The following is a 7,260-nucleotide window of genomic DNA, read 5'->3' as shown; positions in this document are numbered from 1 at the left end:
ATATTCACCCAATCTAAGGTAGAACGGAGGTGGTTGTCAGTCACACGTTCATAGGTGAGAATGATGATGAGTGTCACAGATCATCACATTCATCAAGTTGAAGAACAAGTGATATCTTGGAACAAGAACAAGCGGAATTGAATAGAAGAACAATAGTAATTGCATTAATACTCGAGGTACAGCAGAGCTCCACACCTTAATCTATGGTGTGTAGAAACTCCACCGTTGAAAATACATAAGAACAAGGTCTAGGCATGGACGAATGGCCAGCCTCCCAAAGTGATCAAAAGATCTAAAGATCAAACGATTCCAAAGATCAGAAGATGAAAATACAATAGTAAAAGGTCCTATATATAGAGAACTAGTAGCCTAGGGTGTACAGAGATGAGTAAACGACATAAAAATCCACTTCCGGGCCCACTTGGTGTTTGCTTGGGCTGAGCATTGAAGCATTTTCGTGTAGAGACTCTTCTTGGAGTTAAACTCCAGCTTTTGTGCCAGTTTGGGCGTTTAACTCCCACTTTGGTGCCAGTTCCAGCGTTTAACGCTGGAAATTCTGAAGGTGACTTTGAACGCCAGTTTGGGCCATCAAATCTTGGGCAAAGTATGGATTATCATATATTGCTGGAAAGCCCAGGATGTCTACTTTCCAACGCCGTTGAGAGCGCGCCAATTGGGCTTCTGTAGCTCCAGAAAATCCACTTCGAGTGCAGGGAGGTCAGAATCCAACAGCATCTACAGTCCTTTTCAGTCTCTGAATCAGATTTTTGCTCAGGTCCCTCAATTTCAGCCAGAAAATACCTGAAATCACAGAAAAACACACAAACTCATAGTAAAGTCCAGAAAAGTGAATTTTAACTAAAAACTAATAAAAAGTATACTAAAAACTAACTAAAACTACTAAAAACATACTAAAAACAATGCCAAAAAGCGTACAAATTATCCGCTCATCACAACACCAAACTTAAATTGTTGCTTGTCCTCAAGCAACTGAAAATCAAATAAGCTAAAAAGAAGAGAATATACTATAGAATCCAAATTATCAATGAAACTTAGCTCCAAATTAGATGAGCGGGACTAGTAGCTTTTTGCCTCCGAACAGTTTTGGCATCTCACTTTATCCTTTGAAATTCAGAATGATTGGCTTCTTTAGGAACTCAGAATCCAGATAGTGTTATTGATTCTCCTAGTTAAGTATGATGATTCTTGAACACAGCTACTTATTGAGTCTTGGCCGTGGCCCAAAGCACTTTGTTTTCCAGTATTACCACCGGATACATACATGCCACAGACACATAATTGGGTGAACCTTTTCAGATTGTGACTCAGCTTTGCTAGAGTCCCCAATTAGAGGTGTCCAGGGTTCTTAAGCACACTCTTTTTGTCTTGGATCACAACTTTATTTCTTTCTTTTTCTTTCTTTTTTTCGTCTCTTTTTATTTTTTATATTTTTTTTTCGCTTCTTCTCCCCCTTTTTTTTGTATTCACTGCTTTTTCTTGCTTCAAGAATCATTTTTATGATTTTTCAGATCCTCAGTAACATGTCTCCTTTTTCATCATTCTTTCAAGAGCCAACAATTTTAACATTCATGAATAACAAATTCAAAAGACATATGCACTGTTCAAGCATACATTCAGAAAACAAAAAGTATTGTCACCACATCAAACCAATTAAGCTAGTTTTAAAGATGAATTCGAAATCCTGCACTTCTTGTTCTTTTGTAATAAAAACAGTTTTCATTTAAGAAAGGTGATGGATTCATAGGACATTCATAACTTTAAAGCATAGACACTAAGACACTAATGATCATAAGACACAAACATAGACAAACATAAGCATGAAAATTTCGAAAAACAGGAAAATAAAGAACAAGGAGATTAAAGAACGGGTCCACCTCAGTGATGGCGGCTTGTTCTTCCTCTTGAAGGTCTTATGGAGTGCTTGAGCTCCTCAATGTCTCTTCCTTGTCTTTGTTGCTCCTCTCTCATGATTCTTTGATCTTCTCTAATTTCATGGAGGAGGATGGAATGTTCTTGGTGCTCCACCCTTAGTTGTCCCATGTTGGAACTCAATTCTCCTAGGGAGGTGTTGATTTGCTCCCAATAGTTTTGTGGAGGAAAGTGCATCCCTTGAGGCATCTCAGGGATTTCATGATGAGAGGGGTCTCTTGTTTGCTCCATCCTTTTCTTAGTGATGGGCTTGTCCTCATCAATGAGGATGTCTCCTTCTATGTCAACTCCTACTGAATAACAGAGGTGACAAATGAGATGAGGAAAGGCTAACCTTGCTAAGGTAGAGGACTTGTCCGCCACCTTATAGAGTTCTTGGGCTATAACCTCATGAACTTCTACTTCTTCTCCAATCATGATGCTATGGATCATGATGGCCTGGTCTAGAGTAACTTCAGACCGGTTGCTAGTGGGAATGATTGAGCGTTGGATAAACTCCAACCATCCTCTAGCCACGGGCTTGAGGTCATGCCTTCTTAATTGAACCGGCTTCCCTCTTGAATCTCTCTTCCATTGGGCGCCCTCTTCACAAATGTCAATGAGGACTTGGTCCAACCTTTGATAAAAGTTGACCCTTCTTGTGTAAGGATGTTCATCTCCTTGCATCATGGGCAAGTTGAATGCCAACCTCACATTTTCCGGACTAAAATCTAAGTATTTCCCCCGAACCATTGTAAGCCAATTCTTTGGGTTCGGGTTCACACTTTGATCATGGCTCTTGGTGATCCATGCATTGGCATAGAACTCTTGAACCATTAAGATTCTAACTTGTTGAATGGGGTTGGTAAGAACTTCCCAACCTCTCCTTCGGATCTCATGTCGGATCTCCGGATATTCACTCTTTTTGAGTTTGAAAGGGACCTCGGGGATCACCTTCTTCAAGGCCACTACTTCATAGAAGTGGTCTTGATGCACCCTTGAGATGAATCTCTCCATCTCCCATGACTTGGAGGTGGAAGCTTTTGCCTTCCCTTTCCTCTTTCTAGAGGTTTCTCCGGCCTTGGATGCCATAAATGGTTATGGATAAACAAAAAGCAATGCTTTTACCACACCAAACTTAAAAGGTTTGCTCGTCCTCGAGCAAAAGAAGAAAGAATAGAGGAGAAGAAGAAGAAAATGGAGGAGATGGAGGAGGTTGTGTGGTTCGGCCAAAAGGGGGAGGAAGTAGTGTTTAGGGTGTGTGAAAATGAAGGAGTGAAGATGGGTTTATATAGGGGTGAAGGGAGGGGTAGGGCTCGGTCATTATGGGTGGGTTTGGGAGGGAAAGTGGTTTGAATTTTGAATGGTGAGGTAGGTGGGGTTTTATGAAGGATGGATGTGAATGGTGAAGAGAAAGATGGGATTTGATAGGTGAAGGGTTTTTGGGGAAGAGGTGTTGAGGTGATTGGTGAATGGGTGAAGAAGAAGAGAGAGGGTGGTGGGGTAGGTGGGGATCCTGTGGGGTCCACAGATCCTGAGGTGTCAAGGAAAAGTCATCCCTGCACCAAATGGCATGCAAAAATGCGTTTTGAGCCAATTCTGGCGTTAAACGCCGGGCTGGTGCCCATTTCTGGCGTTTAACGCCAAGTGCTTGCCCTTTTCTGGCGTTTAACGCCAGTCTGGTGCCCTTTTCTGGCGTTAAACGCCCAGAATGGTGCCAGACTGAGCGTTAAACGCCTATCTGCTAGCCTTACTGGCGTTTAAACGCCAGTAGGTTCTTCCTCCAGGGTGTGCTATTTTTCTTCCTGTTTTTCATTCTATTTTTGCTTTTTCAATTGATTTTGTGACTTCTGATCATCAACTTACAGAAAACATAAAATAACAAAGGAAAATGGATAAAATATAACATTGGGTTGCCTCCCAACAAGCGCTTCTTTAATGTCAGTAGCTTGACAGAGGGCTCCCATGGAGCCTCACAAATGCTCAGAGCAATGTTGGAACCTCCCAACACCAAACTTAGAGTTTGAATGTGGGGGTTCAACACCAAACTTAGAGTTTGGTTGTGGCCTCCCAACACCAAACTTAGAGTTTGACTGTGGGGGCTCTGTTTGACTCTGTTTTGAGAGAAGCTCTTCATGCTTCCTCTCCATGGTGACAGAGGGATATCCTTGAGCCTTAAACACAAAGGATTCCTCATTCACTTGAATGATCAGTTCACCTCTATCAACATCAATCACAGCCCTTGCTGTGGCTAGGAAAGGTCTGCCAAGGATGATGGATTCATCCATGCATTTCCCAGTCTCTAGGACTATGAAATCAGTAGGGATGTAATGGTCTTCAATTTTTACCAGAACATTCTCTACAAGTCCATAGGCTTGTTTCTTTGAATTGTCTGCCATCTCTAGTGAGATTCTTGCAGCTTGTACCTCAGAGATCCCTAGCTTCTCCATTACAGAGAGAGGCATGAGGTTTACACTTGACCCTAAGTCACAAGGAGCCTTCTTGAAGGTCATGGTGCCTATGGTGCAAGGTATTGAAAACTTCCCAGGATCTTGTCTCTTTTGAGGTAATTTCTGCCTAGACAAGTCATCCAATTCTTTGGTGAGCAAAGGGGGTTCATCCTCCCAAGTCTCATTACCAAACAGCTTGTCATTTAGCTTCATGATTGCTCCAAGGTATTTAGCCACTTGCTCTTCAGTGACATACTCATCCTCTTCAGAGGAAGAATACTCATCAGAGCTCATGAATGGCAGAAGTAAGTCCAGTGGAATCTCTATGGTCTCATTTTGAGCCTAAGATTCCCATGGTTCCTCATTAGGGAACTCATTAGAGGTCAGTGCACGCCCATTGAGGTCTTCCTCAGTGGCGTTCACTGCCTCTTCCTCCTCTCCAAATTCAGCCATGTTGATGGCCTTGCACTCTCCTTTTGGATTTTCTTCTGTATTGCTTGGAAGAGTACTAGGAGGAAGTTCAGTAACTTTCTTGCTCAGCTGTCCCACTTGTGCCTCCAAATTCCTAATGGAGGACCTTGTTTCAGTCATGAAACTTTGAGTGGTTTTGATTAGATCAGAGACCATAGTTGCTAAGTCAGAGTGGCTCTGCTTAGAATTCTCTGTCTGTTGCTGAGAAGATGATGGAAAAGGCTTGCCATTGCTAAACCTGTTTCTTCCACCATTATTGTTGTTGAAACCTTGTTGAGGTCTCTGTTGATCCTTCCATGAGAAATTTGGATGATTTCTCCATGAAGAATTATAGGTGTTTCTATAGGGTTCTCCCATGTAATTCACCTCTTCCATTGAAGGGTTCTCAAGATCATAAGCTTCTTCTTCAGATGAAGCATCCTTAGTACTGCCAGGTGCATTTTGCATTCCAGACAGACTTTGAGAAATCAAATTGACTTGCTGAGTCAATATCTTGTTCTGAGCTAATATGGCATTCAGAGTATCAATCTCAAGAACTCCTTTCTTCTGATTTGTCCCATTGTTCACAGGATTCCTTTCAGAAGTGTACATGAATTGGTTATTTACAACCATTTCAATTAGCTCTTGAGCTTCTGCAGGCGTCTTCTTCAAATGAAGAGATCCTCCAGCAGAGCTATCCAAAGACATCTTGGATAGTTTAGAGAGACCATCATAGAAAATACCTATGATGCTCCATTCAGAAAGCATATCAGAAGGACACTTTCTGATCAATTGTTTGTATCTTTCCCAAGCTTCATAGAGGGATTCTCCTTCCTTCTGTCTGAAGGTTTGGACTTCCACTCTAAGCTTACTCAATTTTTGAGGTGGAAAGAACTTTGCCAAGAAGGCATTGACTAGCTTTTTCCAAGAGTTCAGGCTTTCTTTAGGTTGTGAGTCCAACCATGTCCTAGCTCTGTCTCTTACAGCAAAAGGGAATAGCATTAGTCTGTAGACCTCAGGGTCAACCCCATTAGTCTTGACAGTGTCACAGATTTGCAAGAATTCAGCTAAGAACTGATGAGGATCTTCCAATGGAAGTCCATGGAACTTGCAATTCTGTTGTATTAGAGAAACTAATTGAGGCTTAAGCTCAAAGTTGTTTGCTCCAATAGCAGGGATAGAGATGCTTCTCCCATAGAAGTCGGGAGTAGGTGCAGTAAAGTCACCCAGCACCTTCCTTGCGTTGTTGGCATTGTTGTTATTTTTTGCTGCCATGGGTTCTTCTTCTTTGAAGATTTCTGTTAGGTCCTCTACAGAGAGTTGTGCCTTAGCTTCTCGTAGCTTTCGCTTCAAGGTCCTTTCAGGTTCAGGGTCAGCTTCAACAAGAATGCTTTTGTCTTTGCTCCTGCTCATATGAAAGAGAAGAGAATAAGAAAATGTGGAATCCTCTATGTCACAGTATAGAGATTCCTTGAGGTGTCAGAGGAACAGAAAAATAGAAGAAAGAGGTAGAAGAATTCGAACTTAGTGAGATAGAGTTCGAATTGTGCATTGAGGAGGAGTGATACTCCATAAATAGAAGGATGTGAGAAGAGGGGAAGAAATTTCGAAAATTAAATTAAAAAGATTTTAAAAACATTTTGAAAAACTTTAATTGATTTTCGAAAACCAAGAGTGGGAAAGAAATCAAGTAATTTTTGAAAAAGATTTTGAAATTAGAATTTAAAAAGATATGATTGAAAACTATTTTGAAAAAGATATGATTAAAAAGATATGTTTGAAAAATAATTTAAAAAGATTTGATTTTAAAAATTAATGACTTGGCTAACAAGAAAAGATATGATTCAAACATTAAACCTTTCTCAACAGAAAAGGCAACATACTTGAAATGTTGAATCAAATCATTAATTAATAGCAAGTATCTTTGAAAAAGGAAAGAAATTGATTTTGAAAATATTTGATTGAAAAGATTTGATTTGAAAAAGATTTGATTTTGAAAAACTTTGAAAACTTGAAAAAAAAATTGATTTGAAAACAAAATCTTCCCTCTTGTGCGATCCTGGCGTTAAACGCCCAGAATGGTGCACATTCTGGCGTTTAACGCCCAAAGCACTACCTTTTTGGGCGTTAAACGCCCAACCAGGCACCCTGGCTGGCGTTTAAACGCCAGTTTGCCTTCCTCACTGGGCGTTTTGAACGCCCAGCTTTTTCTGTATAATTCCTCTGCTGTATGTTCTGAATCTTCAATTCTCTGTATTATTGACTTGAAAAGACACAAATTAAAAATATTTTTGGGATTTTAATAATGAGGAATAATCAAAATGCAACTAAAATCAAATAACAATGCATGCAAGACACCAAACTTAGCAGTTTGTATACTACGGACACTAACAACATGAGAATGCACATGAGAAACAACAAAACACTCAAG

The 7,260-nt window shown here is 40.5% G+C and overlaps 1 non-coding gene across 1 annotated transcript; it reads left to right on the top strand.

Moving 5' to 3' along the window:
* The first annotated feature begins 5,591 nt into the window (after nucleotides 1-5,591).
* Nucleotides 5,592-5,699, top strand: LOC130937578 (small nucleolar RNA R71). The gene has a single exon (XR_009068791.1). It is a non-coding gene; the product is annotated as a small nucleolar RNA R71 (small nucleolar RNA).
* Nucleotides 5,700-7,260: the final 1,561 nt, after the last annotated feature.

The sequence above is a fragment of the Arachis stenosperma genome, chromosome 6, assembly GCF_014773155.1.
Source record: "Arachis stenosperma cultivar V10309 chromosome 6, arast.V10309.gnm1.PFL2, whole genome shotgun sequence".
Taxonomy (NCBI): Eukaryota; Viridiplantae; Streptophyta; class Magnoliopsida; order Fabales; family Fabaceae; genus Arachis; species Arachis stenosperma.
This window is presented reverse-complemented; position numbering and strand designations above follow the sequence as displayed.